This window comes from Melospiza georgiana, chromosome 3 (genome assembly GCF_028018845.1).
Source record: "Melospiza georgiana isolate bMelGeo1 chromosome 3, bMelGeo1.pri, whole genome shotgun sequence".
Lineage (NCBI taxonomy): Eukaryota > Metazoa > Chordata > Aves > Passeriformes > Passerellidae > Melospiza > Melospiza georgiana.
In genome coordinates this window covers 60,196,717-60,220,396 of record NC_080432.1, presented here as the reverse complement: position 1 = coordinate 60,220,396, position 23,680 = coordinate 60,196,717, and the positions used below count along the sequence as shown (strand labels likewise).

Here is a 23,680-nt window from a genome sequence, read left to right as displayed (position 1 = left end):
GTAAGTTTACGCAAAGATGGATGGATGGATGGATGGATGGATGGATGGATGGATGGATGGATGGATGGATGGATGGACTATTGTTATACAATATGGGCAGCACCTGCTCACTGCAGGGATGAAGGAGGATGATTCAAGAGATGCAGGAAGAAAGCAAATATAGGAAGAATAAGGAGTAGATAGTGTAAGGTATCACAACTCTGAAACTCAACTGATTTACTGGATGTTTTTAATGAGAAAGTTGTCTTTACATTGAAGCTGAAACTTCCCAAATTACCGAAATATAAAGACCTACTTGGACCCACTACAATTAAGCATGCATATTGTGGTCTGAGCCAGGGTATTGGTGGGGCTGAGAGGGGAAGAGGGATTCACCAGCATACCGGGCCCCGTTCGCCTGGCGGCATTTTTGGGAGATGATTAACCAGAGCTCTACCTCAGAGGGATGATGGAAATCACGTACTCTGAGTAATGTGGAGTAAGCACTCCTATTTCTGAGAGAAAGCGTCTGGCAATTCCCTCGAAATAACCGTTTTGTTTATAAACTAGGGGGGGGGGGCGGGAGGAAGAGGGCTTAATTAATATTAATTTTCCTAGGATTTTTTTGTCCTTTTGCAGATGCTGCCCTTCCTTCCCCAGCCCATTCACACCCTGCTTGCTTTCCAGGCGGGCAGCCCACCTACGCGCCACCGCCGCTTCCCCCTCTCCCGGAAGGAGCCGCTGTAAGCTCCCGCTCATCCCGGTGTCCCGGGGCGGTCCCGCCGGGGTCCCGGTTCTGAGGCGGCGGCCCCGCTCCCGCTCCCGCTCGCGCCCCGCCCTGAGGGCGGAGCCGGCGGAGGCACCGCCCGCGCACCCCCCCTCCCCCCCCCACCCCCCACGCCCGCCCCGGCGCCCATTGGCGCGCGGCGCATCCCCGTTAGCGCTCGCGGCGCGGTCTCGCGATGCTGGGGCCGCCGCCGCCATATTGTCGCTCTATTTTGATTCGGAGCGCAGAGAGCGCGGGGGGAGGGGGCCGGGAGCGGCGCGCGGCCCCAGCGGCGGCTCCGGCTGAGCGGGAGCGGCGCCGCCACAGCCACCGCACGCACACCCTCACCCAGCCCCAGCCCTCCCCGCCCGCCGCCGCGGCAGCACGGACCCCCCTGCCCTCCTTCCTCCTACTCCTCCTTCCTCCGCCTCCTCCCCCCGCGGAGCGGAACGGCGGCGGCGGGAGGCTGCGGAGAGGGTCGGGTCGGCGGGGTCCCCCCTGCCGGGCGGAGGCGGCGGCGGCGCTGGTGGCGGTAGTGGCGGCGGTAGTGGCGGCGGCTGCTGCCGTGGTGGTGGGGGAGGCGGCGGCGGAGGAGGAGGAGGAGGAGGAGGAGGAGAAGCGGCAGCAGGGTAAGGCTGACCCCGCCGAGACGGGCCTGGTGGCGGCTCCCCGGGCCGGTTTCCTGGTCCCATCCCCGGGGGGCTGCAGGGAGAGGCGCGGGGGGCCGGCAGGGGCGGGGGGCCCGGGGCTTCCGCGGCCGCTCAGCGCGCCCCGGGCTGTGCCAGGGTGAGGAAGACGGGGAAGGCCTGTGCGAGGGGAGGGAGCAGCCCCGGCACCCCGCTCCTGCCGGCGTGCTGGGGCGGGGTGGGCGAGCGGCGACGGGAAGGCTCCGCGCAGCGGGGCGTTCGGAGAGAGATGGAAACTTATTTTCCTTCGCGAGTCGCTGGAGCTTCCCGACGCCGGGAGGGATCGGGGGGCTGCGGCGACCCGGGGAGGGGCGGGAGCTGCCAGCGGGCTCGCCTGGCCGCGGGAGGGAGGGGGAGAGAGAGGAGAGAGAGGGAGGGGCTGGCGCGGCGCCTGGCAGGTGACAGGTGTGAGTGCGCCGGGCGCGACTCCGCCATTTGAGGATGAGTACCCGAATGTCTGAGGTGGGAGGTTTTGGTGCCCCGTGTCTTTGCGGGGGCTGGCTGGGCTCGATTCCATATATAGTATATTTGGGACGTTGGTTTCCATTATTCGAGTCAATTTAGTTGTCGAGTAGACATTCTTGAAGTGGCTCTGATAAGAGGGGTTTTGCAGAGGGGAGATGCATAGCGCTTCTCGTTTTCTTCCCTTTTTCTGTTTTGTCCCTCTGAGAGACGTGGGAACGCTCTGCGGAGGTGTGTAGTACTCTGTCTCATTCATTGGAAGGCTCGTATGAAAGTCTGAATGCTCAGTCCTGTTAGAAGTAGGCAAGGCCTTCAGGGCAGAAATCTGGTGTTCTTTGTGCTGTGCCTGGTGGCTCGGCAGGGCCTGGTTTGTTCCCAAGACTTGTGTTTCTGTATTAATGATGGAAAGCACATACATAAAAAAGGAATTCCATAGGGATGCTTGTTAGCAAGGAGTGGGTTTCAGATGTGGATTTCTAGTCATAAGTTTAGGATATCTGATACAGACTTGATAAAGCAGTTTCTGAAGTTCACCTGTAGAACGCTGGAAATGGTGCTGCACATAATTTTCAATACTCTCATATATGCCTTCTAAACATCAGCATAAGTCAGATAGAGTCTTAGACTGTTCAAATTAGTTCATGTCATGATTTTACCCACCAAAATGGTACTGCTTGTACACTACTTTATAAGGAGGGCTAATGATGCTGTAGCAATAGCATTATATTCACTATTGGCTACAATTTGCTGAAATCAGGAATAATTTTCAGCTTAGCTATTGATTTGCCAGATAATTGGGCATTTGTGTTTCACATACAAATTTCAATTATTTGTTCTTTGCCTATACTGTTGTAACTGTATGTAATTACAATTGTAATTATATGCTGATACCTGCTTTTGGCAAGAGGGAAGTTCCACTGACTTAGGAGAGACATGTCATCAGCTTCAGTGAGTCCTGCTCTCCATTTTAAATGAAAACTTAAGTCAGTTGTGACTGTGATCCATGTGTTAAACTTCAGTATTCTTAACTGTAGATAGTACCTTGATTTGTGCTGCAGCAGAATGAAGCCTCAGTTGAGTCTCAATTTCCTGTAAAAACTGAGAAGACCAGGGTGGTTTTTCTCGTGTTGCTTCACAGGGGAGAGAGCCTCCAAAGGGGAAGAGGCAAGGAAGGTGGTTGGGGGAGGTACTCAGTCTGGGTCATCCCAATTTTGTGTTTCAGATACTTGATAAAGATCATCCCTATCATTACCTGTGGGAGCAGTGCCATCTTGCTATGCTGTGCTATGCTACCCTTGCTTATGCCAGCTTTTCACATCTTTGTGAAATGCAAACCATTATCTTTCTCAATACAAGAGAAGTCAAACGTTTCTACTCTTCCTTTGTGTGTGCTGATACAATAATACAATTCTTGAAAATGGGCACTCTTCCTATGACAGTGTCCTGTGGAAACTTCTCTTTTCCAGCAGTGACAGAACAGAAGAAGATAGTGGTTTTCTGCACCATGGCGTTGCTTTGAAGGCCAAGGTCTTGTGTTGTTTTATAATGGTTTTTGGTGTTATAGGTAACTCTGTGTTTTTTGAGTCTTGTAGAATTAAACCTGTCATCTGTTCGAGAGATTATTCTCAGAAAAAAAAAATATTCTTGCCAGAATATTTTATATTATAGCTTATAGCTATTATAGCTTAAAGAGCTATTGGCGAACTAGTTCTTTGTTTGAGTGTATTTTGAAACATAAAGCTATGTTACTGTTCATCCTGTTGCAAGTGCTGCCTTCCTTATCATGATCTCCATGGTTGGAAACACTGGAAGAAATAAGTTGGTGAGACGTGACCTCAAGTTTATGAAATGACTGTAAATTTAGGACTGCGGGATCAGGCTGATCTTTTCTGAACTGCTGCAAGCGGAATGCTGAACCATGTTACTGTTGGTGCTTTTACAGAAAACAGAACAAAAATTCCAGTGATTCAGAACTGGATTTTTTTAAAGCTGTATTCAAAACTCAAATATTTAAATGTTTGACATGAAAGGTAACTTTTTTACCACGAATGTATACAGTGATTCAAGTTGGGTTTTCTCACTTCATTGGTGTAGTAGGTTATCTCAAATGGGCAAGTGTGTGCTTTCTGTTTCAAGGAGGAGAAATGCTGTTGGATGCTCCAAGGCATCTTGAACCCTTCTTTGCAACCTGGTCTGGTTTGGATTTCACAAATTTAAATGCAACTGTGAAAGCAAGAAAACTGTCATATTGGATAATATTTTTTTATAAACTTTCCAATGTCATTAGGCATTTTTCAGTGTAATAGTTGTTTCAGTTTCACCCTCTCTTGAGAATGCTTAGCAAAAAATCACTGACATAATATTGATGCTTTCCCTGACAGAAGTTTTTGTAGACATTTATCCTAATTATAATAAAATTAGGAATTTATTTTTATTGAACTGATCAGTAAGTAAAACTCTCAATCAAAAAGTTACTACAAATGCTCTACAGACATTTACTGAATTTTCTGGTTTCTGTTACACTGCCTTTAGGTGGTGTTCCTTAATTGGTAGTAATTGAATTCTAGTGAAACCAAGTGAAATAGTTTGACATAAGTAAAGTTAAAAGATCTGTGGGGTTTGTGTGTAGTATCACGATATTCTTGGAACATGACCATTGCTGAATGAACGGCATCACTTGCTATATTCTTGCTGCCATAGGTGCAGTTAAGGAATACTTAAATACATAATATTTTTAGAATGTATTAGGGGTTTTTTTTGTTGGTTGCAAGAAGTCAAGCGTAATTTGGTAATGTGCTAAAAAAATTGTAAGTTAATACCTAGTCAGACAATTTTACCACACAAATACTTTTTTTTTTGTTTGAAATATGCATTCTACTCTTAGAAAAATGCTATGTGGAATCAATTTTTGTAGCAATGTGCAAAATGAGTAGCTCTTTTCTATTCTAAGCACAGATGAAGATCAGATTTCGCTGTCTTTAGTGATGAGTGGTTTAAAACTCATTCAGATTGGGGTTGTACTATGAACAGAATTTAATTTTTCCATTATTTAAAAATCAGTGTTTCAGCATGGATTTAAACCTTGTTATCCCTTTAGTGTTTAAAAATCATTACCTTAGGAATACTCCATGGCAGAAGAAAAATGTAGGTTGTATATGTGAGTTTTTTAGAAGTGATCACCCAAGCAACCAGGACTGTACACCTTGTAGTCATATTGTTAGGTTTGCTAGAATTTGCCAAAAATAGGACAAAGCCACTTTATATGCTCACTGCTTTGATGATTTACTTAAGGTAGATTACCACTTCAATGCAAAGTATCTTATGCTTGTTCCAGAATTAATCAAATCTGGTGCTGGCTGGCTGGTCTTCTGGGGCTGCCAATGGAGCAAGCAGAATTGAACCTGCTTTTACTCTCATTGAAAGCATGAATTCAAGTTACTATTTTTCTACAAAGCTGCCAGTTTTCACAGAAGTTGTAGAACCCTTTTTATCTGTGGGATTTTGTATTCCTTTAAAATGCACTTGAAAATAATCAGAGGATGCAAGTAGTTATTAAAAGGACAAGCAAAACACATAAATGCAATTTCTTTAAGAAGCCTTAGTTAATTGGACATGCTAGAAAATAATTTTTTGCAGTTTGGGAGTTCAGAATCAGCTGTTCTCTTGTGGATAAAATGTTGAGATGCACCTATTTTTTGTAGGGTTTTTTAAGAAATAGTTGCTGGTTTTGTATATTTGTGTAGTGATTAACTCTCTTTAATTTGCTTTTCTAAAGTCACAAATCTTGAGCAATCATATTTCATTTAATCTTGTGTCTCAGTAAATTTTGAGCTCATCAAAATTTCAGCAGAGAAATTAGCCAAGGGTCAAGGTGTGAAAGGTTTTACATTATAATAATGTTGAACAAAAATTAAACTCGTTAAAGTTGATGGCTTCATTAAGATCATCTCTTTAGGGGAAAGTTTTGCATGAATTTAGCAGTTACCTGTACTTAGCTCCCCGTTGTCTGAGGGGTAAGAACCAGGTATGAAGTGCTGTACTCCTTTCTCCAGTCAGTAGTTGGAGGATGTGGGAGGTTAAGTGTATTGTGGCCAGTGCTTGGGAGAGAGTGGTAAGATAATGGATGTCTGGGATAGAGGTGGAATGTGACTGATTGGAGCACAAGGGCATGGCTGAGACACAGAGAAATCTGTGGGAAGCGGGGCTTGATTACTTCTGCACTGTCTGGGACAGCATCCTGAACAAAAATCACATTTAAGTAGGTTCTTAAGAAGATGAAGACTGAAAAAAAAAATTTGGTGATACTGTTGCTTCCATTCATGACAGAGTCTCTTGAGCTGTGGCTGCTCTTGTGTTTGTGTGAGTCTGATTCAACAGGAGTGCCCAGACTGGCACAGTGTGTGAAGCAGCACAGGGCAAGAATGTGCATGAGTAAGGGAGGAGTTATGTAAGTGTGTAAGACATACATGTTTTTCTCAAAATACACCATCAAAAACATTATTTTACTGTTGCATCATGTAGAGGTAGAGTTTCTTTAGATAATGTGACTTACATGTTGGTTGCATGGTGGAAGTACACTTCAGTCATGTCTCTGTCGGCTGTTGCATGCAATGGTACATGTGATGCACTCCCTGATTTATTTGTGAAGGTGAGCCATGGTAGTATCAAATTGTTTTAGTAAGTCTGAAATTACTTGTTTTTTAATATAGATTTATTACAGACTAAAGATTTTATGGAGTTTTTTGAGTCTAGAAATAAGTATTTGCCTGGTACACCTCTCTTTTGTCCACAATGCTAGTAAAAGTGTGTAAGAAATCACTGGCAGATGGGAAATACTCTTTAACAGCAACCGTTTAATTTTATTTGCTGCAGCCTGTCTTTATTTTTCATGAATATACTTTCCTGTTATCAGGTGTTTTTGTAAGTGACTTGTGGAAAGATCAAGCATAAATATGTTTAGGGAGTAACTCTTAGAGACTGTCAAAGCTAGGGCTTTAGAATGCATTTTTCAAAGGAAATTACACTGTGTGTAAAAATCCCATGTTGATCCATCAGTTTATCAGCATGTTCTCCAAATGCCCTTTTTAACAGGGTAAATGAGACAGGTTTAGTAAAGTAACTAAAAAAATACAGTATGTTTCAAAATTTAACTACACCACAGACATTAGTTACTGATCTGATGCCTCAGAAGCTGTGAGTGACATGTACATTCAGATAAATCATCTCTCTTGAAGCTTTCTGTGTTCTGGAAATTGATTTCTGTTTTGTACTGAAGGCTAGAAATGCAGAAAAGTCTTTCCATGTATAAGTCCTAAGCCTGATTTCCCCAGGCAGAAAAAAATTAACTGTTTCACCTATATATAGAGGGGAAAGGCACAATTAAAGAAATATTTAAGTTGTACGGTGTGGTCTGTAATTGCATCTTTTGTTGATTCATGTTGTGTTTAAAGTCTTAAGAGCTGAGATTGCCCCTCCCTGCATCTGTGGTGCTTCACATCTCTTTGCAGTACTCTCCTGTCTTTTTACAGCATTCATAGTTTTTCTGTTTATTTTTTCTTTACTCTTTGAAATATCTGTGTCATGCAGAATTTATTTCCTTCAACCACTTTACTGACATTGTATCATATTTGTATGGGAGCTAGAAAAGAGGAAATCAGGTCATTTGTATCCTCTCCATTTACCTTGCCTAGGCATGCTGATGTATACTTTATAGCTGAAGCATTAGTGCCCTCTTGTTTATACATGACTTTGCCATTCTTTTTGTTCTAATCTTTCTTAAGAGACTCCTTCAGCACTTGTCATTTCATTCCCGTTTTGTCTCTTCTTCACAGTATCATTGCTAAGTTTGCCCCTGCTTCATTTAGGCTTTCCTGAGAGAATGATAGAAAAAAAATTCTGAGTTCTGTACTTGGATTTCTTTCTAGTCACTCAACTGGTTCAAACTGCAACTTCCATTTGTTGAACAAGCATTTGTTTTTCAAAGGGAATAGTAGGTTATCTTTCCCAAAGAGCCTTCTTAAGTCTAACAGCCTTAAGCCTGGGAACAGACAATCTCCAGGGGCTCAGCAAAAGTGTGCTTGTAAAGGCATTTTAGGTTGATAAGTACAAAACAGTAAAAAAATCTGGTGTCTTGCTCTCTCCTTTTTTTTTTTTTTTAAGTACCACTCTTGTCTTTGGTAAATGAGGATAAGATTATTTTGTATGCAAAAAGTTGTGTATTTAAAACTGTCTTACTTAATAACTGCCAATACCAGATTATTATATTGTATTGACTGGAGTTTAATGTGTATTAGGCCCTTTTGTGCAAGGCAGTGTATAAATATTTATCAAATAAGTCAGTCCTAGAAGAGTTTGCAGTCCCATGAATAATGAATTTGTTTACCTAGGAACATATATTGGATTAGACAAAGACATTTAGCAAAGTATTTTTATCTTTCATTTATTAGGCCTTTTAGTTCTCTGGTAATTTTAAAATTGTTCCAGTCTTTAAAAATTAATTAAAACTGTCTTTGATAGCTGTAATTCATTTAGTGATGTTTTGACATTACTTTTAATATTTGCCTGGAAAACTCATAGAAGAGGTATGACATTGCTTGAGTTAGACTCTCACTAGCTTGTATTCATTGGTAGCTGCTTAGGGTAGAAGTTGGTGTATCAAAGCTGAGAGTTGAAGGTTATCAGAGTGGATCCCATCTGTGACACACTTGGGGCTTCACTCTGAATAAGAACATCTTATTTCTTCAGAAAATGAGTTGAATACAAGGAAAATTTGACCACAAGCAACTTCTTAAAAATACATATTTAATTTTGATTTTTATCTGAGTTAAAACTTAGTATGAACATATATGTAAAAAAAGTTGCTAGAGGGTCAGTTTTTGTGCCTCTACAAGAAGCACATGTTGATCTTTCTTTTCCATGTGTAAAGTGCAACACTTTTTTTGTTCCTCTTCCACAATATCTGGCGAGGGAGAATAAAATAAATTATCAGCAGCAGGTGAAAGCTGTCGTTTGAATTGTGGAAATTCCTGTTCTTTCCAGTCTCCTGTGTTAAGCAGCAAGGTTCAGAGAAAATACCCATTAATTGTTTCTTCTTTCCCCTGCATGGGGCTGAAAACCCCTGTGGTTTCCAGATCAAAAGGAAATACAGTTTCTGCCAGTAGGGCTCTCATACACATGCTGTGGAGGAAAAATATCAGTTTGACAGTGTGGTATCTTGGCTGTTCTGATGCTATTGGTTTTGTCAAAGTTGGGAAAGGTACCAAGGATGGCTGCATGGTTTGGATGGATGAAAGTGTCATCCTTCCATGGTGCAGCAGTCTGCATGCAGAGATTGGAGGTGTAGTGTGGTCACGTGTGCAGAATGGTGCTGCTTTTCTGGAAGAGCTGCAATGTTGAGTGAGTTGTTTTGGTTTATTGATACAAAAATAGCCTTAGCTGCCATGAAAGGACTGCTTTCGCTATTTTGTCAGTATTCTTCATACATTAATTGCTCTTGAAGTAATATAAAAAATGGCTTTGAGATAGGAGGTTTAGAGTAAAAAATGGAAGAACACAAAGTGTTCATGAGCATCAGGGGCCATATTTTGCTGTGACTGAACAGAGAAGACTGCTTTCACTGACACAAGCAGCTGCTCCCTTGTTCTGGCCTCATCTGTCTGTGAGCCAGGGCAGTTTCTGTATGGGTGGTTAGAAAATGAACCAAATTGCTGTTAAACTTAGGTGATCTCCTGGGCTGAGAATAAGTCCTGGGTGCCGAGGAGCTGCTGGATCAGTCTGGTGGCCTCCTGTAACTTCACACTGAGGGGGTTGTTCTGTACTACATCAGTGACAGGGCATGGACTTGCCATCCTTTCCTCAGAGCCCACAAATAGGTTTTTCTGAGATATGGTAGAAAAAGCAGGAGAATAGATACATAGAAGAAATAAGAGTTAATTAAGCTGGTATTGTGGATGATGAAAGTGTAGACCTGAGAGTGGTCCTATGAAGAGAAATAAGACCTGCTCAAGGATTCATCCTTACTCACTGTGGCACTGCAGCTGTTCACAGTCACCAGCTGAAATACTGAAATGGTGTAAATTAAAAGCTAGCCCTTCAAAAAGTAGAACTAACTTCATAAGTTGAACTAATTTAATTAGTTCAACTAACTTCACCACAGAACACATATATGTGGATTCTACCACTAAAATCTTCACTAGTGACCTACCTGGATGAAAGGTGCTAACAGTAGTTTTTTCCTTTTATCTGCACATAATCAAGGAGTCTTAAATGCTTTCAACAGCTGTATTTTAAATTAGCTTTAAGTGATGGTGCCTGCAAGAATCCTAGCAGTCTTCTCTTTGTCAGTAAGAAAGGTTTTTACTAAGGTTTTCTGATCTTTAAATGCTGTAGTTCAGTTTTGCAGTGCAGTAGGAAATTCAGGTTCCACTGAAACTAGTCAAAGTGTGGCTAATAGGTAAGTGTAAGTGCAACGAGTTATGTAAAATATGGAAAGAGAAAGATTGAGAGGAAAGGTGCAGCACTTGTTGAACTCTTGAGGAAAAATGTGGCTAAATTAGGATAGCAAAACAGATGTTTTGTAATGATGTTCATGCTTTGCCTGTGTACTACAAGGGAGCATTATTTGTTGGAGTTGGAGCCTTTTATAACCTTTAGTGGTTATAAGACAAAACTAGTGAATCTCTTAAATTATAATCTGCTATTCAAACATATTCATGAATAAAAATCTTCATTTAAAGATGGGTTAATTAAAAGTAGTGTGTAGGTGTTCTCTTTCTTTCAGTTGCAGATTTTGAATGGACTTTGGAACTCAGCAGTAGTTGCTAATCTGGCCTGCATGTTCACATTCTTGGCTGGCAGATACCAACAACTTCTTCAAGCTAAAGCTTAGGCTGTGCTTTCTCTTGTGTTTTCTTGCTTGTGTTTATTATATTGGTTTTGCTTGATTTCTTAGGGATTTTGGTTGCCAGTAGTATTGCTGTGACAAGAGAGTATCTTCAAGTACCACCTAATGGAGTTAGCAGAGTTGATGAAGCTACAGGCTTCCTTCCTGTTGAAACCAGCCAAAAGAACAGGCCAAACTGAAGCTTATGTTTCTTCAGTGCAGAGCCAGGGACAGCTCTCTGGAAGGATTTTTCCACTCCCCATCAATGAGTGAGGAAATTCTTGCCAACGCAAATGAGATTGAGACCTTCAACTTGCCTCAACATAATATAGTTTCAGAGGAATACATCATCTAGAAAAATATTCAGAGTTATACTAGCATGGAATCTTGTTAGGTAAAAGAAATTTGTCTTTATGTTTGAAGTTTTTCAGAGTCTTGGACAAAACAGTATTTCAGCATTGTCTGTGTGACTTCAAGCTGCTGCCTGTTTGTGATAAGGGCAAGTCATCACCTTACACTGTCATGTCAATGAATGCTGCAGAATGCCTGCAGTGATTGTGCAGACTGTCGAATTCACTGCTTTCAAAAGCCCTTTCTCATTTTGGTTTACTATTGCCACCTTCTCTGCTGCTGTAGCTTTGTTTTTTGGTATGTATGGATTGACTGGGATTTTAAATTGTTTTAGGAGAAGCCTAGCAGTGCAGCTTTGTTTGCCTTATGAACTTAAAAATTTGTTGTCACTACTTTATCATCCTTTCTGAACCTCTTGTTAGAATGTAATTGGAAGGAATAGTACTTTGCTGTTTATTTATGGGGGAAATGGTGGTGATATCACAATATTAAAGCATGAGGTGTTTTTTTTTTAATACATTGGTTCTTGCCAGTTCCTCTGAAAAGTATCCATTTGCATTTTTTAATTATGCCTGCCTTTAAAGAATGCTGCCTGTAACCTATAGCTTATTGTTTTAGCAGGACAAACATTAGAAAAATTGGGATAAGTAAAAATGGAATTCTTGTGAAATACAGAGCTAAATAGTTACAAATCCTTTGCTGCTTTATCTGTGTGACACTGTTCATTTTATCTTTCAAAAGTCGGTCTACTTCTATTAACAGGCCTCTTATCTTTGTTGCAAATGCAAGAAATGTATTAGTATGTCAAAGCTGTGCAGAGATATCCAGACTAGCAGAGATACTTTTTCACCATGCTCTTGTTTAATATTTATTTTCATAAAATGAGTTCTCTGCTTTCTTTAGATTCCTGAAAATACACAATCTCTGGCTATATCTCTGATTAGAATAGAAACATTGAGGTTTAACAGTTCTTCTTAATTGTATGTACTTTTTATATTTTCCTCCTTTTTTTTTCCTTAATAAAAGGCTGTCAGCTGATATTAATATCCAGTAAATATATCCAGACAATACCCAGAAAACACAGTGGGAAGTCAAAATCTGAGTAGAAATTGCTTATTTCTACACTTCTCTTCTGCTTGTCTGTCCATGGTTTACAGAGAGGGCTCGGAATAGGGATCACACAAGGACAAAATCTTAATTGCAAGTCCTCTGGATTTTTTATGTGAATTTTAGCCTTGTGTAAAACTTACTACTGCCGTTGGATTCTTTTTCTTCCCAAGTGATGTGAAAAAGTGGAAGACCTTAGAAGGCTGAAAGCTCTTTACTTTCCTGGTGCCATGAGGCATCTTTTCTTTCTCAGCTTTCCTGTTACTTTTCCCTTGTCCGCCTTTTTCAGAGCAGGTTACTTAGTTTTTTCCTTTAGCGTAGCTAGTTGTCTTGTTAGTATGTATCTGTTGACAGGGTTCTTGTAAGGAATTTTAGTTTAAGGTAGGAAAAACGTAGATGATGGGTTACTTTGTAAAAGGGTTAGTAGTTGTCTTTTAAAGGTTGTAACAGCAGGAAACAATAGGTACTGAGAAGCTGTGAATGCTGGAGACATTTCAGCTCTTCCTGGCTTTCCTCTCCCCTTTCCTTGTTAATCGCCTTCCCCCAGCCTTGTGGGGAGTAAAATGCAGAAAAAAAGATCAGTGGTATTAGTCCCTTACATAATAGCAAGTGCAGTGATCACATTTTCCTTTCCTTAACAAAAGGATGGAGAACAACTGGCACTCTTATCTTCCTTGAAGACAGTTCATAGTGAAATATGAGGAACCTACAGAAATAGCAATTTTAAAAATTATCTATTATCAATTTCTTGATGAGAAATCTAAATCTTATTCTAGAAGATAAGTATGGGAAGCTAACTGGGAGCTAGAGGAATAGTGGCTTAGATATCTGTCTGTTACTTTCTCTACTTGGGCATCAGATAGGGCCTTGGAAGAAAAGCAACAAGAAAACCAAGTTGTATGGGCACCACCATGAGTATTTCTATTTGACTCATGCCTATCAGTGTCTGTTACCTCATCTTAGTGTTGGTGGAGGTTTTTGGCTGGATTTTTGTTTATTTTCTTCTACTACAATTTGGCAGAAAATAAGTGGAAACTAGAGGCTTCCTCCCAGATATTGCAGTGATGCTCTTGGGTTTGTCCTTATATGTGTTGGTTTGGGAACTAATAGAGAAGAAAGAGAAAACAGCAACTAGTTTTCCATTACCACACTTCACCCTTTCTTTTCCCCCTTTTTTCTGGCAGCTGTCAAAAGTCCTCCACTATTACCGCAGGGATTTCTGCCAGTGTAGTTTCACAGGTGAAGATAACTGCAGATACAAAGTAAAGCTTTGTTAGCCTAAAACTATGGCAGCCCAGCTGTGAGTCTCTTCCTAATATGGACACCCTTTATATCTAAGGATCTCAGTTGACCTTCTAGAGAAGAGGATTGTCAGAAAAGGGGAGTTCTGTGGCCAATTTTTTTTGCTTGTCATAATGTGTTAAATAGCTAAAGGTCTTTTCTTCACTAACTCTTGGTGGGAGGTTCTCTTTTGGTGTTGTCCTGCCAATCTTTCTGAAACTTCTCTGCTGCCTGTAAGTTCAGGTGCTGTGTTTTGACAGAGTTGTTTCCAATTATAGCTGCTATCAATTGAAGGAAGTGGTTTGCTGTTATTTACCCTTTGTATAGCTTCTCTAGAACTTGTGTGTTTCCTCCTTCTCTTATCCTACAGGCCTACATTGTTGCTTGTTTGTAACAGCTGCCAGAAGCAGCTTTGTCTGATTGGGCTAGGTTTTTAACTTTTTCAATGTTTATTCTAGTGCTAAGATAATGTAAAATCAGAAAAGTCTGATTTAGTGTTGAAGAGAACCTTGATTTTTCTCCCGTCTCCAAGACTGTCCTTAGGAAATGTTAAGGGTGTGATTTGTAGATCAGTGTAAGTTTGCTCTGCTTCTTTCCCTGTGTTCACCCTGACATTAATCTGACTCAAAGCTAAACTAGCAAAGAATTAACATGACATTATTCCTTGTTCTGATTTTGCTCCATGAACTGGCTTGCTGGAGAATCAGATGAGTACCAGAATTGGGCACTCACAGGAGGGGGGGGAGAGGGGGAATGCATGCCTGAGAACAGGAGGAATGACAGTGGCAGTATTGAATTGGTTTGGAACAGCATTTTAGGGAGTGGCTGAAATACCCAGCCTTACTGTCATTAAAATATTATAAGTAAAGGATATGTTGGTAAACAAGTGAAATCCTTGATTAAGATGAAAAAGGAATTTATTTTGTTGACAGTCTGGGTAGGTATTTACGCAAATACTGGATTTACCAGTGGCACCTCTCCCATCAATTAAAGAAATTGTTTGAGTTTTGTAATGGGTGGAAGAATGGAAAAGAAAATACTGAGCCAGCCCAGAAGTAAAGGAAAGTATTCAATCAGCCCAGAAGTGAAAGCGTGTGTGAGACACAATCCACTGTGCTCCTTGATCAGGAGACAGTACCATGAGGGTTGCTGGGAAATTAAAACAAATCTCAAAGCTCGTGAAATAAACTGAGATGTTTCTCAAGGTGAGTCACAAATGTCAATGAGAAGGAAGTAGAAGTTGTCCTGTAGTTACTTGGTTTATCTTTAGGGAACAGGAGGGAAATTGGAGCTCATGGTACTTGGCAGCCTGGTTATCTAACTACATATTCCTTGGCCCAGCTCCTTCAGACCTTTCATTCTGCTTGCATCTGTTTCTGTGGGAATTAGGACCACGGAGCTTTCTAAGGAGTACTCGAGTGTCTGATAGTGGGCACACATTTTACTGTTTTGACTCTTTGTTAGTGATAAATAATGTCATTATATTATGAAAAGTGCAAGTGTTTTCAAAATGATTGGTGTACTTCCAAAGAGTGGGTGGATATTTTTCTTTGCTCATTAGCCTCTTTTCACCTACTCACCTCTATGGAATGGGAGTTAACCATAAGAGATTTCACCATTTTGGAGTGTGCAGGACAAGGTATTGGTGGTCATGCCAGAGGAGAGTGAGAGATTTGCATTTGATGATTCCTTGAGACTTGTCCTACTGTCCCAGTTCCACATGTAATTGCAAAAATTTTAAAGCATGCCAAAATGAAAAAAGGAGAGTTTATTTTGGATTAGAAGCCTGCAGGAAAAATTCAAGGAATTTTCTTTAGTAATTGTAGTCATTTTCTCAGGAAAATATGGGTGAAGTGAAGTACAGCCATGCGTGAAACTGAAGATCTGTTCTATTCAATCAAGCATATCTTTTAATTGTTTGTTTGGTTATTACTGTATCTTTGAGCTTGCTGTTCTCAAAAGATGACCTGTATGAATAAACTCTTGGGTGGAGATGTCCTCAAATCCTTTAAATAACCAAAATGATTTGCCTCTGTTGGAACAAATCTGCTTTATATTTTATTAAAATGAGAGAAGCATATGACTGATTGCCTTAGCCAATCATTTTCCATGCAATCAAAATTTTTGCCTTAGCAAAAAACATGATTTTCTTTCACTTCTGCCTTTCAGTATGATGAAAAATTTACACCGTGACACATATACATTTTGGTATGCTGTCTTTGTTTTCTGGATTGAAGTGTAGTTGTGAGTGTTTTGAAATGGGTTTTATCTGTAATCTGAAGCATTTTAGTTGAAGATGCTCTTGAGCAAAGGAAATATGGTCTGTGTGAATCATTAGGACAAGCAAGAGGCTATTTTCTTTGAAAAGCTTGAGAACCTAATTTTCTGCCTGGATATTCTGAACAAAGTGGTTTTCAGTTAGGCTTAAATAATTCATTGAATCTCTTAATTGAATTTCTGCACTTTTTAAATGAGTTAAAGGAATTGGTAGTTTCTTGCCACCAATATTTTAACTTTTTTTTTTTTTTTTAAGAAGCCCAACTTGCGCAGATGTTCATAAGGGAGAAGTTGTTTTTTTTTCCTTTAATTTTTCTTCAGCTGTTAGGGAGAGTGATGTTGTAAGTGTCTTTGCTTTGTTAAGGGACCATGATTATAGCTTTCAGGTACTTGGGTTTTTACCTTTAATGTCATGCATAAAAAGCAGGCGTTTGATTTTATTTGAGCAAATAGTGAGTGAGGAACATGAGTCTGTGTGTGCATGGGGAAGTGTTTTCTGATAATCTGGTCTGAATTTTTTACTCCTCTTTTCTTGGTTAGGATCATGTGTGATTACTTTTTTCCTTGGCAGAAAAAGGGACTTTCTTGTTTTTATTATCCCCAACATGCAAAATGCAAAGGTGCAGCTTCATGTAGGTAGCAGTTTTCTCTTGGCAGCCTGGACTTAAAGAATGAAAATTACGATGTTGAAAATTATTGCAATTAGAGGGAGGAGAGCCTGAGGTTTGAGTCTTACTCTGCTGTAGTCTTATGTTTTTAGGTAGATAAAAATTTTATCAGAGCAGGCAGTAAAACTTACCTTTCAAGAGCAGATGAAATTGCTAAGAACCGGATCAGCAAGTCACTGTAGGCAGGCATATGGACTTTTGTGTTGAGAATGTTGCAGTTTGATACAATACTTGATAGGATTTGTAGCAATATATTTTAAAGGAATTCAACAGAGGGTAGTCAAAGCCTGTTTGTAGTAGGCATTATTGACTCATCTGTCCCTTTCCAAAGATCTGCTGTTTAAACTGGTTATCTGCTATGCAAGATTTTTTTTTTCATTAGTGGGTTGTTTCTCAGGACCTTTCTCCTCCTTTCTTGATTTACCTGAGTGTTCTACAAGGGAATCTGCGCTGTGTTCTTTCTATACCTGTTTTAGCATTTTCTTCCATCCTACATTCCCAGACCTATTTCACACTACATCTTTACCTGGTTTGGTCTTGCTGACTGTGGGAAGATTGCTCTTTAACAGATATGAGATTAGACAAAAAGGAATATAGGGTAATTAAAGTGTTGGTTTCTGAATACATTTTATTGTTCCCTGGCAGAATGGGCCTGAAGAAATGACAAAAATAAGTAGGAGAAGAAACTTCGGTGGTTTTGCAATGAGCTGCATGGTGCTTGCCCAGTACTGAAGTTAGAATTTCAATATTCTTAAACCTCAGTCTTCTGTCCTTCGAGACTGAAGAACATAGGTGGCATAATGTCTGATTATTTTGAATAAAACAAAGTGAAAGAAAGGAAAATAAATTGTACTGATAAGAATTTCTTTCTTTCTTCTTTGACTTTCTTCTGAAGTCTTCCAGAAAACCAGAGCCCATTTATATGTGGTTGTCTATATTGATGACTGCTTCTTACTTTTAAAACTGGAATTCCAAAGAGTTCCAGCAAGCTTCATGCTGCTGATGACTACAATTAATCTAAAATGACATTTGTTATAAAGTTAAAAAATGTAAAACTACCCAATGGAATGTTTGGTGCTCTGAGGAGCTTTCACAATTGAGTGATGCAGTACCAGTCTAGGCTAATGCATCGCCATGGCACTCTGGAAGTTGTTATCTTTATGAATTACCAGATACCTGTACAACTCAGTTACTTTGTTTATGCTTCATGCCTTACTTCACTTGCAACTTCAGGAGGCTTAAGTCAAATTTGAAGGAATTTAGTGGACAGATGAATTGTTTTTCTGCTCTTTTACCAGACTGATGGGTATTAGCTGAGTTGCTAACAATGGAGTCGTTTGTTTCAGCTCCCTGGAGATGCACTGAAAGCTTAAAATCAAGTATGTGTGGTCTTTACTTCAGATTAATTCAGTACTTCAGACTGGATTTTCATTGCAAAGGGATACAAGACCAAGAATTCTAGAAGGTGCCTAAAGTCAGCTAAGAGCTTTATTTTCAAAGGCCCTAGTGTCTTTAAATGTGTGTGTGAAAATAGTGGATTGGAGAAATCAACTTTTTTATGATTTCTGTAAGCAACATTGACATGGTTAGTTTTGTTGATGATAACAGTAGGTGGCTTTATTTATAACAAGCATCATGCTGGTTGGCTTTGAGAGTGCAGCAGTCATTCTGCTTGTTCCTGTCACTGGAAATAATAGAGTGCCAGTCTAAGAATTCCCTCCTGTTAGCAAAAGAAGTGTATCTTCCCCTACACGTGGGCTTGGATTGGCACTTCTCAGGTACCTCTTCTAACCAGCTCCATTTGCTACAAGTTCAGACTGCCAGATAGTCCCTTTCTGATCACCTAGCAAATGGACTTCCCCTTTTCAAGTGTCCAGTGAGCAGAAGGTTCAGGAGAGGTTTTGTGATGGAGAAAGAAGAGTAAAGCTCTCTTTACAGCAGGTGGCAGCAGCAACCTGTTGAGCTGGGCTGACTTGGGGGTGTGAGGGCATGGAAAAATGGCTGGTAAATGATAAATAGATGAAGAAACTTCACTGAAGGTAGCTTGCTAGCTTTTAATAGATAATAATAATAATAGTGACTGTTAAACTATTTTTCTCAGACCTTTGTATAACAAGATGTGGTGCAGGACACTTGTCAAAAGAGCTCTGGAGTGGTGTTTAGAAAGGAGCCCCTCTGAGTGACAGCAGGCTGCTGTTGTTTGCTCAGCTACTCATTGTAGGATCTTCTGAGAAGGTCTGGGTTAAGCCTGTCTGTGTTACTGTAATGGTACAGTGAGACATATGTATGGGGAAATGTGTATTTTTAAATAAACTGTGTACTTTTTGTGCAAGGTGAACAGGTAGTATGTGCGTAGGGTGAAATATTGGGTCACATCAAAATTCATTACTCTGTATCAGAGTAATACAAGACCAGGTAAGGTGCTAGAAGAAGTACCTAAAGGAAGTATATTTATGGGCTCCCACAGGTTACAGTTTGACCATGATTTTATCAGAATTTATACTGTAACAGTAATGCAGTGAAACTTGACCCCTGAAGAGGGGTGTTCAGACCAGATGAGAAGCCAGACTGCTGTCTCAGAACTTCAGTGTAGTGTTGCCTTCGTGATATGGGCTCCTGTAGTTATACCACAGGATGGTCGGTAGTTTGGGGTCATTTGGGCAAGGTCTGACAAATGCACTGCTTATTATTCTTTTGTGTTTCTTAATTGCTGAAGAAGTGCATGCTTCTGGCTAGTTTTTTTAAAACTGGAAGTGCACAACCTTAACTCCTGGGAGGGGATAAGCAATAGAGCAAGAGGCAAAGGGCAGAAAGTGATGTAGAGGAAGTTCCACCTGAACATGAAGAAGAACTTTACAGTGAGGGTGACTGAGCATTGGAATCAATTGCCCAGAGAGGTGGTGGAGTCTCACTCCTGGTGCCATTCAAAAACCATCTGGATGCCATCCTGTGCTGTGTGGTCTAGGATGATCCTGCCTGAGCAGGGAGATGGGACCAGATGACCCTGTGGTGCCTTCCAACGTGACTGATCCTGTGCTAAGTTGTATTCAGGTGAGAGGAGACTTCTGTCTTAAACTTAATTAAGCCTGTGTTTGTGTTTGACACTAGAGTCGTTCCTGCTTAAGGTTTGTCTTGGTTTTGGTTTTTTTTCATTAGTCCAGAGTCCACAGGTTTTCATGTATCTTGTTACTGGTTTGCCATATTGTAGTATCTGTTGGGAGGTAAATAAAGAATCAAAATACTAAACAAGGCTTGTTCCTCATGGCACATTTCTAAGAAGTACCCTGCCCAGCCATGACTGGATAGAGTACAGTGTGTACTTGGTGATAAAAATTCTTCCAAATCAGTATTATATGGCTTATTCTTCAATTACAGTATTTCTTAGCAAAAATTCTGAACTGTATCTTGAATTAAATCTGATGATAAACATTTGAAGTTAACAGGTGAAAAAATACATTTATTCTTTAAGTTAATAGCGGTAAAAATGTCTCATGGATGCTTTGAAGCAATTTCATAGAAAGAAGCTACAAAAGTGGGATATAGCTCCTTGATATATTTTAAATTTAAATGGTTGGAATGATACATTTAATTTATTGACTTTTCTGATGTGTGTTCAGAGACTTGCCTAAGTGTGAAATATGTATGTGTGCATCAGGTATAAAACAAAATAATAGAATGTTTCCAGGATTAGTGGTTTTTTCCTTTTAAGATAAAGTAAAAGCTTGTTTTCTTTCAATATTAACCGCAATTCTCTCAAAAATTGGGCTGTAACCAGCTGGAAGTAGAAGGTTGTGTGCCAGAGATGCTTCTTTTGAGTGTGAGACACAAATTGTGCTCCCTGTGTGTGTAGAGTATGGCTCCATGCCATGCCAACATGATCTAAACCAGCTTCTGTCAGGAAGCTTTATCCGTGTAGTTGTAAACCTGAGTATTTGTATGCCAATAGCCTGTGCCCAGGATAGACAGTGCTTATATCAATAGAGCACAGCCAACAAGAGTTCATCCCTTTTCATGGCCTGGTAGACAGCTTTTTGAATAAACTTAGAGCACAGTGGATCACTAACAGAAGGAAAGTCCTGTCCTTTTGCTACGGAAGCTTAAAATCTTCCCAAGGAGCTGGGATGTAGCCCTTACAGAAATAGGATAGCCAATATTGTGAGGTGAGTTGTATTGTTTTATTCTTGTTACTGTATCAGAGCAGAGATAATTTTCTTCCATACAAAGGGGCTGTAGACAGTTGTTCCAATTATAGTTAACAGTTTATTTTCCCCTCCTTTTCCATTGCCTAGGATTTAAGAGGACAAATGCAGTTACATTTTGCCCCTTTTTCTGCAGGATGGAGATCCAAGATCAAGTTTTGTGTGTGAACAAGTGAAAGAATCAGTAAATGATAAAATACACTTCTTCCACAGACAGGAAATTGTCATGGTGAGGGAATGGGGGGAGGCAGTTTGAAACTTCTGTTTTAAATGAGTTTCGAAGAGAATTTCTTGTAACCCTTGCATTGAATTTCTTCAAAAGTAGGTGGAAACCTCCTTTTTATTTCTTTTTTAAAACATACTTGTAAGGTAGTAGTTAGTATTCCCTTTTATTCTGTGGTAGTTGGATAATGCACTTAATCCGGGAATGCCAAAACATTTAAAGACCAAGAGTGTAGTTTCATGAGCATTTCTTTCCATTCAGCACTGGCATGGGCTGTCCTGACCTTAGCTTCTTATTCCTGCCTTGCCCCTCAGTTGTGCTGGTGTAACTAGTTAATGTGCCAGGTGGCTTTGCAGCAAAGCAGATTGTGGAATTTACCATCAGAAAAATATTATTTTTAACCTGGATTGATTCCCTGACCGGCCTCACTGCTCAGCTGCACAAACAGTTGTGCCAGCACAGCTGAGGAATGAGGACTGCTTAAGCTGGTACTGTAGTGGAAAAAGTGTTATGAAACTATAGCTTAATCTGTGTGTTCTAGGTACAGTTGTACTATGCTGGCAAAATATTCTTCACATAGATACAGCTTTTATTAGCATGGTTTGACTGTGGAATGGAGAAAATTATAATTGTGGGGTTTGCTCTGATGTATTTATGTTGGCAAAATATGTCTATAAAACCTGTCTTGACAGTTCTGTGTAAAATTTGTTACTGTTTATATAAACTGATTTGAACTACTATGGATCATTAGAAAATTGAAGAACTGTAAAATGAAGACATCCTCTGCTTTTTAATGCTGTCTGCTTGGAATATATGCAATGCTGAGATAGTCGCTTCCATCTTCAAAAATACTGGTGTTCCCGCAGTTCATTCAGCCTTTATTTTTGAAGATGAGAGCAACAGAAAGTCCTAGAAGCAATGAAATTCACAGTGTTTTAGTAGATGTGATAAGAAACTTAAAGATCTGAAGAACAGATTTAAGATTTCAGGAGATAATATGCTATGAATAATAATTCCTTCTTATGTATCTGTGGGTCTTTGCTGAATCTTTGTAGCTATGGGTCCCCTTGGGAAAGAAAGCATAAAAATGCTTTCATTCTTTGTCCTGATACTTTGGCTTTCGTGTTGCTTGTCAAGTGTCCTGTACACACACAATTCAATTTTTTAATTTCATTTCTGATTGGATTTTTTAATAATTTTAAATTCAGCTTCAGTTCTCAGTCTCATGTTATAAATGGGTGAGGGGGAAGGCAAGTATTTTCCCTTACTCGGACTAGTTAGTTAGAATTTTGTGATGCTTTACTTTTAAATCTTGTATTTCTGCACACTGGCATGCATAGTATACAGTGTACAATAAAAGAGCTGATATTACATTTCTTTGTATACAGGTATCATTCTGCTAAGGTGGGCTTCCTTTAGCCATGTGTGCCTAACAGTATATTTCTAGGATTTAAAAAAAAATGCTGCAGTATTTCATGGTTTTTACTCTCTAAGTTGGCAGATACCTGAGCTCTTGTGTGGCTGTAAAACAGTTTCATTTATTTCATTTGATAGTGAGTCTTTGTAATGCCTTCTACCCAATTCCATTTACAAATACCCATATATGTAATTGTGTATTTATCATATAATGTTAAAGTTGAGCAATTACAAATCAATTGAGAAATCAAAGATGATGTTACAGTAGAAATTTGTGCTTTGTGTATTCCTTTAAGAGTTCACTGTCCCTATGGCAACAACTGCAAAGAGCTTTTTCTAATTATGCAGAGTTTAAGGTTTCATTAAAGTGGGGGGGGGGGGGGGGGGGAGCAGCTCCTAAACTTCTACATTTTGTGGCTTGGAAAGGAAGCACAAATCTGTTCTTTGTAGACAGGTTTTTTTTGCTGACTGTTTGTAGCTTTCCTATGCACTGAAGAGAAATTTTAATATAAGGGTAAGCTTACTGATCTGTGCTGGAGTGAAATTGTTCCAGTCACTGATATTTGAGAAAATTATGCAGTAGTTGGGAAGCTGTAAAGACAACTCATGCAGAATTTCCTCTGATGTTGGAAAAAGGAGTATGGGCAATGCATTTCACTATAATTAATAGTGGTTTCCTTTGCTGAATCTATAAGAAATACATTTCTAACATCCAGTGTTGTTCGTAATGGAATTTTCTTTATGGAATTTTAAGTTACAGGAAAAGCTTTTTTTGTATCTCTTATGAATTGAGATACAAGGAATACTTTTCTTAAAAGGCAAGTTACATATATTGTAGAGTTTTAAGTAATTAATTGTTAGATGAGTTTTTGCTATGAAACATTATAGTGGGTAGGATATGTTTTATTCTACTCCTACACATACTAATTTTACTATTAACTCAGGCATAGAAGCATTTCATAATTCCTCATTGTAAATTCATATGCCTGAAATGGAGTGTTGACAGAAGCTTTTATTGTTCTAGAATATGTTTTGTTTTGTTCCTGAAAGATACAAGGCCTCTCAGGTTGGTGATGTTGGTGGCATTTAGGGTTCTTTTGACTGAGCTATCAACCCTGTTAGGATTCACTGCCGATAAAAAGGGATTGATTTTACTATAGCTGAAACAATGAAAGAAGTGAAAATATTTCAGAATATACTTTAACACCGTGAAGTTAAATGGCTCTAGATTTACTAATTTATTTATTATAACCTGTGTTGTATTATGACAACTTCAGTGCCTTCTTTGGAAGCCTAAAATCAGTCATGCATTGTAAGCATATCTAACTCTCATTGATGTAAAAGGGCACAGTATGGTCAGAATTCTTTCTGTGATGTCTTGAGA

At 39.8% G+C, this 23,680-nt stretch overlaps 1 protein-coding gene across 1 annotated transcript in view; it reads left to right on the top strand.

Annotated features, from left to right (window-relative positions):
- The first annotated feature begins 1,324 nt into the window (after positions 1–1,324).
- TAB2 (TGF-beta activated kinase 1 (MAP3K7) binding protein 2) overlaps positions 1,325–23,680 on the top strand; it is a 60,563-nt gene continuing 38,207 nt past the window's right edge. Inside the window, exon 1 of the mRNA XM_058021150.1 lies at positions 1,325–1,374. The gene's annotated coding sequence lies outside the window, so the exon portion shown is untranslated. The remainder of the gene's footprint in view (positions 1,375–23,680) is intronic.